The following is a 12154-nucleotide window of genomic DNA, read 5'->3' as shown; positions in this document are numbered from 1 at the left end:
CGTCCATATAGATATAGGACGCGCAGATCCATCCATATAGATATAGGACGCGCAGATCCAGCCATATAGATATAGGTCGCGCAGATCCGTCCATAGAGATATAGGACGCGCAGATCCGTCCATATAGATATAGGACGCGCAGATCCAGCCATATAGATATAGGTCGCGCAGATCCGGCCATATAGATATAGGACGCGCAGATCCGTCCATATAGATATAGGACGCGCAGATCCAGCCATATAGATATAGGTCGCGCAGATCCGTCCATATAGATATAGGACGCGCAGATCCGTCCATATAGATATAGGACGCGCAGATCCAGCCATATAGATATAGGACGCGCAGATCCGTCCATATAGATATAGGACGCGCAGATCCAGCCATATAGATATAGGACGCGCAGATCCATCCATATAGATATAGGACGTGCAGATCCATCCATATAGATATAGGACGTGCAGATCCATCCATATAGATATAGGACGCGCAGATCCATCCATATAGATATAGGACTCACAGATCCATCCATATAGATATAGGACGCGCAGATCCGTCCATATAGATATAGGACGCGCAGATCCATCCATATAGATATAGGACGCGCAGATCCATCCATATAGATATAGGACGCACAGATCCATCCATATAGATATAGGACGCGCGGATCCATCCATATAGATATAGGACGCACAGATCCATCCATATAGATATAGGACGCGCAGATCCAGCCATATAGATATAGGACGCACAGATCCATCCATATAGATATAGGTCGCGCAGATCCGTCCATAGAGATATAGGACGCGCAGATCCGTCCATATAGATATAGGACGCGCAGATCCAGCCATATAGATATAGGACGCGCAGATCCAGCCATATAGATATAGGACGCGCAGATCCGTCCATATAGATATAGGACGCGCAGATCCGTCCATATAAATATAGGACGCGCAGATCCGTCCATATAGATATAGGACGCGCAGATCCAGCCATACAGATATAGGTCGCGCAGATCCGTCCATATAGATATAGGACGTGCAGATCCAGCCATATAGATATAGGTCGCGCAGATCCATCCATATAGATATAGGACGCGCAGATCCGTCCATATAGATATAGGACGCGCAGATCCAGCCATATAGATATAGGACGCGCAGATCCAGCCATATAGATATAGGACGCGCAGATTCAGCCATATAGATATAGGTCGCGCAGATCCGTCCATATGGATATAGGACGCGCAGATCCGTCCATATAGATATAGGACGCGCAGATCCAGCCATATAGATATAGGACGCGCAGATCCAGCCATATAGATATAGGACGCGCAGATCCGTCCATATAGATATAGGAAGCGCAGATCCATCCATATAGATATAGGACGCGCAGATCCGGCCATATAGATATAGGACGCGCAGATCCGTCCATATAGATATAGGACGCGCAGATCCGTCCATATAGATATAGGACGCGCAGATCCATCCATATAGATATAGGACGCGCAGATCCATCCATATAGATATAGGACGTGCAGATCCATCCATATAGATATAGGTCGCGCAGATCCGTCCATATAGATATAGGACGCGCAGATCCATCCATATAGATATAGGACGCGCAGATCCATCCATATAGATATAGGACGCGCAGATCCAGCCATATAGATATAGGACGCGCAGATCCGTCCATATAGATATAGGACGCGCAGATCCATCCATATAGATATAGGACGCGCAGATCCATCCATACAGATATAGGACGTGCAGATCCATCCATATAGATATAGGACGCGCAGATCCATCCATATAAATATAGGACGAACAGATCCAGCCATATAGATATAGGACGCGCAGATCCATCCATATAGATATAGGACGTGCAGATCCATCCATATAGATATAGGACGTGCAGATCCATCCATATAGATATAGGACGCGCAGATCCATCCATATAGATATAGGACTCACAGATCCATCCATATAGATATAGGACGCGCAGATCCGTCCATATAGATATAGGACGCGCAGATCCATCCATATAGATATAGGACGCGCAGATCCATCCATATAGATATAGGACGCACAGATCCATCCATATAGATATAGGACGCGCGGATCCATCCATATAGATATAGGACGCACAGATCCATCCATATAGATATAGGATGCGCAGATCCAGCCATATAGATATAGGACGCACAGATCCATCCATATAGATATAGGTCGCGCAGATCCGTCCATAGAGATATAGGACGCGCAGATCCGTCCATATAGATATAGGACGCGCAGATCCAGCCATATAGATATAGGTCGCGCAGATCCGTCCATATAGATATAGGACGCGCAGATCCGTCCATATAGATATAGGACGCGCAGATCCAGCCATATAAAGGACGCGCAGATCCGTCCATATAGATATAAGACGCGCAGATCCATCCATATAGATATAGGACGCGCAGATCCATCCATACAGATATAGGACGTGCAGATCCATCCATATAGATATAGGACGCGCAGATCCATCCATATAAATATAGGACGCGCAGATCCAGTCATATAGATATAGGACGCGCAGATCCATCCATATAGATATAGGACGTGCAGATCCATCCATATAGATATAGGACGTGCAGATCCATCCATATAGATATAGGACGTGCAGATCCATCCATATAGATATAGGACGCGCAGATCCATCCATATAGATATAGGACTCACAGATCCATCCATATAGATATAGGACGCGCAGATCCGTCCATATAGATATAGGACGCGCAGATCCATCCATATAGATATAGGACGCGCAGATCCATCCATATAGATATAGGACGCACAGATCCATCCATATAGATATAGGACGCGCGGATCCATCCATATAGATATAGGACGCACGGATCCATCCATATAGATATAGGACGCGCAGATCCAGCCATATAGATATAGGACGCACAGATCCATCCATATAGATATAGGTTGCGCAGATCCGTCCATAGAGATATAGGACGCACAGATCTATCCATATAGATATAGGTCGCGCAGATCCGTCCATAGAGATATAGGACGCGCACATCCATCCATATAGATATAGGACGCGCAGATCCGTCCATATAGATATAGGACGCGCAGATCCGTCCATATAGATATAGGACGCGCAGATCCGTCCATATAGATATAGGACGCGCAGATCCGGCCATATAGATATAGGTCGCGCAGATCCGTCCATATAGATATAGGACGCGCAGATCCGTCCATATAGATATAGGACGCGCAGATCCAGCCATATAGATATAGGACGCGCAGATCCAGCCATATAGATATAGGACGTGCAGATCCGTCCATATAGATATAGGAAGCGCAGATCCGTCCATATAGATATAGGACGCGCAGATCCGTCCATATAGATATAGGACGCGCAGATCCATCCATATAGATATAGGACGTGCAGATCCATCCATATAGATATAGGTCGCGCAGATCCGTCCATATAGATATAGGACGCGCAGATCCATCCATATAGATATAGGACTCACAGATCCATCCATATAGATATAGGAAGCGCAGATCCATCCATATAGATATAGGACGCGCAGATCCGTTCATATAGATATAGGACGTGCAGATCCATCCATATAGATATAGGACGCACAGATCCGTCCATAGAGATATAGGACGCGCAGATCCATCCATATAGATATAGGACGCGCAGATCCATCCATATAGATATAGGACTCACAGATCCATCCATATAGATATAGGAAGCGCAGATCCATCCATATAGATATAGGACGCGCAGATCCGTCCATATAGATATAGGACGTGCAGATCCATCCATATAGATATAGGACGCGCAGATCCATCCATATAGATATAGGACGCGCAGATCCGTCCATATAGATATAGGACGCGCAGATCCATCCATATAGATATAGGACGTGCAGATCCATCCATATAGATATAGGACGCGCAGATCCATCCATATAGATATAGGACGTGCAGATCCATCCATATAGATATAGGACGCGCAGATCCATCCATATAGATATAGGACGTGCAGATCCATCCATATAGATATAGGACGCACAGATCCAGCCATATAGATATAGGACGTGCAGATCCATCCATATAGATATAGGACGCACAGATCCATCCATATAGATATAGGACGCGCAGATCCGTCCATATAGATATAGGACGCGCAGATCCGGCCATATAGATATAGGACGCGCAGATCCGTCCATAAAGATATAGGAAGCGCAGATCCATCCATATAGATATAGGACGCGCAGATCCGGCCATATAGATATAGGACGCGCAGATCCGTCCATATAGATATACGACGCGCAGATCCGTCCATATAGATATAGGACGCGCAGATCCAGCCATATAGATATAGGACGCACAGATCCATCCATATAGATATAGGACGCGCAGATCCAGCCATATAGATATAGGTCGCGCAGATCCAGCCATATAGATATAGGACGCACAGATCCATCCATAGAGATATAGGATGCGCAGATCCGTCCATATAGATATAGGACGCGCAGATCCATCCATATAGATATAGGACGCGCAGATCCATCCATATAGATATAGGATGCGCAGATCCGTCCATATAGATATAGGACGCGCAGATCCATCCATATAGATATAGGACGCGCAGATCCATCCATAGAGATATAGGATGCGCAGATCCGTCCATATAGATATAGGACGCGCAGATCCATCCATATAGATATAGGACGCACAGATCCATCCATATAGATATAGGATGCGCAGATCCGTCCATATAGATATAGGACGCGCAGATCCATCCATATAGATATAGGACGCGCAGATCCAGCCATATAGATATAGGTCGCGCAGATCCGTCCATAGAGATATAGGACGCGCAGATCCGTCCATATAGATATAGGACGCGCAGATCCAGCCATATAGATATAGGTCGCGCAGATCCGGCCATATAGATATAGGACGCGCAGATCCGTCCATATAGATATAGGACGCGCAGATCCAGCCATATAGATATAGGTCGCGCAGATCCGTCCATATAGATATAGGACGCGCAGATCCGTCCATATAGATATAGGACGCGCAGATCCAGCCATATAGATATAGGACGCGCAGATCCGTCCATATAGATATAGGACGCGCAGATCCGTCCATATAGATATAGGACGTGCAGATCCGTCCATATAGATATAGGACGCGCAGATCCAGCCATATAGATATAGGACGCGCAGATCCATCCATATAGATATAGGACGTGCAGATCCATCCATATAGATATAGGACGTGCAGATCCATCCATATAGATATAGGACGTGCAGATCCATCCATATAGATATAGGACTCACAGATCCATCCATATAGATATAGGACGCGCAGATCCGTCCATATAGATATAGGACGCGCAGATCCGTCCATATAGATATAGGACGCGCAGATCCATCCATATAGATATAGGACGCGCAGATCCATCCATATAGATATAGGACGCACAGATCCATCCATATAGATATAGGACGCGCGGATCCATCCATATAGATATAGGACGCACAGATCCGTCCATATAGATATAGGACGCACAGATCCGGCCATATAGATATAGGACGCACAGATCCGTCCATATAGATATAGGAAGCGCAGATCCATCCATATAGATATAGGACGCACAGATCCGTCCATATAGATATAGGACGCACAGATCCGGCCATATAGATATAGGACGCGCAGATCCAGCCATGTAGATATAGGTCGCGCAGATCCGTCCATAGAGATATAGGACGCGCAGATCCGTCCATATAGATATAGGACGCGCACATCCATCCATATAGATATAGGACGCGCAGATCCATCCATATAAATATAGGACGCGCAGATCCAGCCATATAGATATAGGACGTGCAGATCCATCCATATAGATATAGGACGTGCAGATCCATCCATATAGATATAGGACGCGCAGATCCATCCATATAGATATAGGACTCGCAGATCCATCCATATAGATATAGGACGCTCAGATCCGTCCATATAGATATAGGACGCGCAGATCCATCCATATAGATATAGGACGCGCAGATCCATCCATATAGATATAGGACGCACAGATCCATCCATATAGATATAGGACGCGCGGATCCATCCATATAGATATAGGACGCACAGATCCATCCATATAGATATAGGACGCGCAGATCCGTCCATATAGATATAGGACGCGCAGATCCGTCCATATAGATATAGGACGCGCAGATCCGTCCATATAGACATAGGACGCACAGATCCATCCATATAGATATAGGACGCGCAGATCCGGCCATATAGATATAGGACGCGCAGATCCGTCCATAAAGATATAGGAAGCGCAGATCCATCCATATAGATATAGGACGCGCAGATCCGTCCATATAGATATACGACGCGCAGATCCGGCCATATAGATATAGGACGCGCAGATCCGTCCATAAAGATATAGGAAGCGCAGATCCATCCATATAGATATAGGACGCGCAGAACCGTCCATATAGATATACGACGCGCAGATCCGTCCATATAGATATAGGACGCGCAGATCCAGCCATATAGATATAGGACGCACAGATCCATCCATATAGATATAGGATGCGCAGATCCGTCCATATAGATATAGGACGCGCAGATCCATCCATATAGATATAGGACGCGCAGATCCAGCCATATAGATATAGGTCGCGCAGATCCAGCCATATAGATATAGGACGCACAGATCCATCCATAGAGATATAGGATGCGCAGATCCGTCCATATAGATATAGGACGCGCAGATCCATCCATATAGATATAGGACGCGCAGACCCATCCATATAGATATAGGATGCGCAGATCCGTCCATATAGATATAGGACGCGCAGATCCATCCATATAGATATAGGACGCGCAGATCCAGCCATATAGATATAGGACGCACAGATCCATCCATATAGATATAGGATGCGCAGATCCGTCCATATAGATATTGGACGCGCAGATCCATCCATATAGATATAGGACGCGCAGATCCAGCCATATAGATATAGGATGCGCAGATCCGTCCATATAGATATAGGACGCGCAGATCCATCCATATAGATATAGGTCGCGCAGATCCAGCCATATAGATATAGGACGCACAGATCCATCCATAGAGATATAGGATGCGCAGATCCGTCCATATAGATATAGGACGCGCAGATCCATCCATATAGATATAGGACGCGCAGATCCATCCATAGAGATATAGGATGCGCAGATCCGTCCATATAGATATAGGACGCGCAGATCCATCCATATAGATATAGGACGCACAGATCCATCCATATAGATATAGGATGCGCAGATCCGTCCATATAGATATAGGACGCGCAGATCCATCCATATAGATATAGGACGCGCAGATCCAGCCATATAGATATAGGTCGCGCAGATCCGTCCATAGAGATATAGGACGCGCAGATCCGTCCATATAGATATAGGACGCGCAGATCCAGCCATATAGATATAGGTCGCGCAGATCCGGCCATATAGATATAGGACGCGCAGATCCGTCCATATAGATATAGGACGCGCAGATCCAGCCATATAGATATAGGTCGCGCAGATCCGTCCATATAGATATAGGACGCGCAGATCCGTCCATATAGATATAGGACGCGCAGATCCAGCCATATAGATATAGGACGCGCAGATCCGTCCATATAGATATAGGACGCGCAGATCCGTCCATATAGATATAGGACGTGCAGATCCGTCCATATAGATATAGGACGCGCAGATCCAGCCATATAGATATAGGACGCGCAGATCCATCCATATAGATATAGGACGTGCAGATCCATCCATATAGATATAGGACGTGCAGATCCATCCATATAGATATAGGACTCTCAGATCCATCCATATAGATATAGGACGCGCAGATCCGTCCATATAGATATAGGACGCGCAGATCCGTCCATATAGATATAGGACGCGCAGATCCATCCATATAGATATAGGACGCGCAGATCCATCCATATAGATATAGGACGCACAGATCCATCCATATAGATATAGGACGCGCGGATCCATCCATATAGATATAGGACGCACAGATCCGTCCATATAGATATAGGACGCACAGATCCGGCCATATAGATATAGGACGCACAGATCCGTCCATATAGATATAGGAAGCGCAGATCCATCCATATAGATATAGGACGCACAGATCCGTCCATATAGATATAGGACGCACAGATCCGGCCATATAGATATAGGACGCGCAGATCCGGCCATATAGATATAGGACGCGCAGATCCGTCCATATAGATATAGGACGCACAGATCCGTCCATATAGATATAGGAAGCGCAGATCCATCCATATAGATATAGGACGCACAGATCCGTCCATATAGATATAGGACGCACAGATCCGGCCATATAGATATAGGTCGCGCAGATCCGGCCATATAGATATAGGACGCGCAGATCCATCCATATAGATATAGGACGCGCAGATCCGTCCATATAGATATAGGACGCGCAGATCCAGCCATATAGATATAGGACGCGCAGATCCGTCCATATAGATATAGGACGCGCAGATCCATCCATATAGATATAGGACGCGCAGATCCATCCATATAGATATAGGACGCGCAGATCCGTCCATATAGATATAGGACGCACAGATCCGTCCATATAGATATAGGAAGCGCAGATCCATCCATATAGATATAGGACGCACAGATCCGTCCATATAGATATAGGACGCACAGATCCGGCCATATAGATATAGGACGCGCAGATCCGTCCATATAGATATAGGACGCGCAGATCCGTTCATATAGATATAGGACGCGCAGATCCGTCCATATAGATATAGGACGTGCAGATCCAGCCATATAGATATAGGAAGCGCAGATCCGGCCATATAGATATAGGACGCGCAGATCCATCCATATAGATATAGGAAGCGCAGATCCATCCATATAGATATAGGACGCGCAGATCCATCCATATAGATATAGGACGCGCAGATCCGTCCATATAGATATAGGACGCGCAGATCCGTCCATATAGATATAGGACGCGCAGATCCATCCATATAGATATAGGACGCGCAGATCCGTCCATATAGATATAGGACGCGCAGATCCAGCCATATAGATATAGGAAGCGCAGATCCGGCCATATAGATATAGGACGCGCAGATCCGTCCATATAGATATAGGAAGCGCAGATCCATCCATATAGATATAGGACGCGCAGATCCGTCCATATAGATATAGGACGCGCAGATCCGTCCATATAGATATAGGACGCGCAGATCCGGCCATATAGATATAGGACGCGCAGATCCGTCCATATAGATATAGGAAGCGCAGATCCATCCATATAGATATAGGACGCGCAGATCCGTCCATATAGATATACGACGCGCAGATCCGTCCATATAGATATAGGACGCGCAGATCCAGCCATATAGATATAGGACGCACAGATCCATCCATATAGATATAGGATGCGCAGATCCGTCCATATAGATATAGGACGCGCAGATCCAGCCATATAGATATAGGACGCACAGATCCATCCATATAGATATAGGATGCGCAGATCCAGCCATATAGATATAGGACGCGCAGATCCGTCCATAGAGATATAGGACGCGCAGATCCGTCCATATAGATATAGGACGCGCAGATCCAGCCATATAGATATAGGACGCGCAGATCCGTCCATATAGATATAGGATGCGCAGATCCATCCATATAGATATAGGACGCGCAGATCCATCCATATAGATATAGGACGCGCAGATCCATCCATATAGATATAGGACGCGCAGATCCAGCCATGTAGATATAGGTCGCGCAGATCCGTCCATAGAGATATAGGACGCGCAGATCCGTCCATATAGATATAGGACGCGCAGATCCAGCCATATAGATATATTACGCGCAGATCCGTCCATATAGATATAGGACGCGCAGATCCATCCATATAGATATAGGACGCGCAGATCCATCCATATAGATATAGGACGTGCAGATCCATCCATATAGATATAGGACGCGCAGATCCATCCATATAAATATAGGACGCGCAGATCCATCCATATAGATATAGGACGTGCAGATCCATCCATATAGATATAGGACGCGCAGATCCATCCATATAGATATAGGACGCGCAGATCCAGCCATGTAGATATAGGTCGCGCAGATCCGTCCATAGAGATATAGGACGCGCAGATCCGTCCATATAGATATAGGACGCGCAGATCCAGCCATATAGATATAGGACGCGCAGATCCGTCCATATAGATATAGGACGCGCAGATCCATCCATATAGATATAGGACGCGCAGATCCATCCATATAGATATAGGACGCGCAGATCCATCCATATAAATATAGGACGCGCAGATCCATCCATATAGATATAGGACGCGCAGATCCATCCATATAGATATAGGACGTGCAGATCCATCCATATAGATATAGGACGCGCAGATCCATCCATATCGATATAGGACTCACAGATCCATCCATATAGATATAGGACGCGCAGATCCGTCCATATAGATATAGGACGCGCAGATCCATCCATATAGATATAGGACGCGCAGATCCATCCATATAGATATAGGACGCACAGATCCATCCATATAGATATAGGACGCGCGGATCCATCCATATAGATATAGGACGCACAGATCCATCCATATAGATATAGGACGCGCAGATCCGTCCATATAGATATAGGACGCGCAGATCCGTCCATATAGATATAGGACGCGCAGATCCGGCCATATAGATATAGGACGCGCAGATCCGTCCATAAAGATATAGGAAGCGCAGATCCATCCATATAGATATAGGACGCGCAGATCCGTCCATATAGATATACGACGCGCAGATCCGTCCATATAGATATAGGACGCGCAGATCCAGCCATATAGATATAGGACGCACAGATCCATCCATATAGATATAGGATGCGCAGATCCGTCCAAATAGATATAGGACGCGCAGATCCATCCATATAGATATAGGACGCGCAGATCCAGCCATATAGATATAGGTCGCGCAGATCCAGCCATATAGATATAGGACGCACAGATCCATCCATAGAGATATAGGATGCGCAGATCCGTCCATATAGATATAGGACGCGCAGATCCATCCATATAGATATAGGACGCGCAGATCCATCCATATAGATATAGGACGCGCAGATCCAGCCATATAGATATAGGTCGCGCAGATCCAGCCATATAGATATAGGACGCACAGATCCATCCATATAGATATAGGATGCGCAGATCCGTCCATATAGATATAGGACGCGCAGATCCATCCATATAGATATAGGATGCGCAGATCCATCCATAGAGATATAGGATGCGCAGATCCGTCCATATAGATATAGGACGCGCAGATCCATCCATATAGATATAGGACGCACAGATCCATCCATATAGATATAGGATGCGCAGATCCGTCCATATAGATATAGGACGCGCAGATCCATCCATATAGATATAGGACGCGCAGATCCAGCCATATAGATATAGGTCGCGCAGATCCGTCCATAGAGATATAGGACGCGCAGATCCGTCCATATAGATATAGGACGCGCAGATCCAGCCATATAGATATAGGTCGCGCAGATCCGGCCATATAGATATAGGACGCGCAGATCCGTCCATATAGATATAGGACGCGCAGATCCAGCCATATAGATATAGGTCGCGCAGATCCGTCCATATAGATATAGGACGCGCAGATCCGTCCATATAGATATAGGACGCGCAGATCCAGCCATATAGATATAGGACGCGCAGATCCAGCCATATAGATATAGGACGCGCAGATCCAGCCATATAGATATAGGTCGCGCAGATCCGTCCATATGGATATAGGACGCGCAGATCCGTCCATATAGATATAGGACGCGCAGATCCAGCCATATAGATATAGGACGCGCAGATCCAGCCATATAGATATAGGACGCGCAGATCCGTCCATATAGATATAGGAAGCGCAGATCCATCCATATAGATATAGGACGCGCAGATCCGGCCATATAGATATAGGACGCGCAGATCCGTCCATATAGATATAGGACGCGCAGATCCGTCCAT

The sequence above is a fragment of the Phyllobates terribilis genome, unplaced genomic scaffold, assembly GCF_046119375.1.
Source record: "Phyllobates terribilis strain yellow unplaced genomic scaffold, ASM4611937v1 Scaffold_4__5_contigs__length_816908805, whole genome shotgun sequence".
NCBI lineage: Eukaryota > Metazoa > Chordata > Amphibia > Anura > Dendrobatidae > Phyllobates > Phyllobates terribilis.
This window is presented reverse-complemented; position numbering follows the sequence as displayed.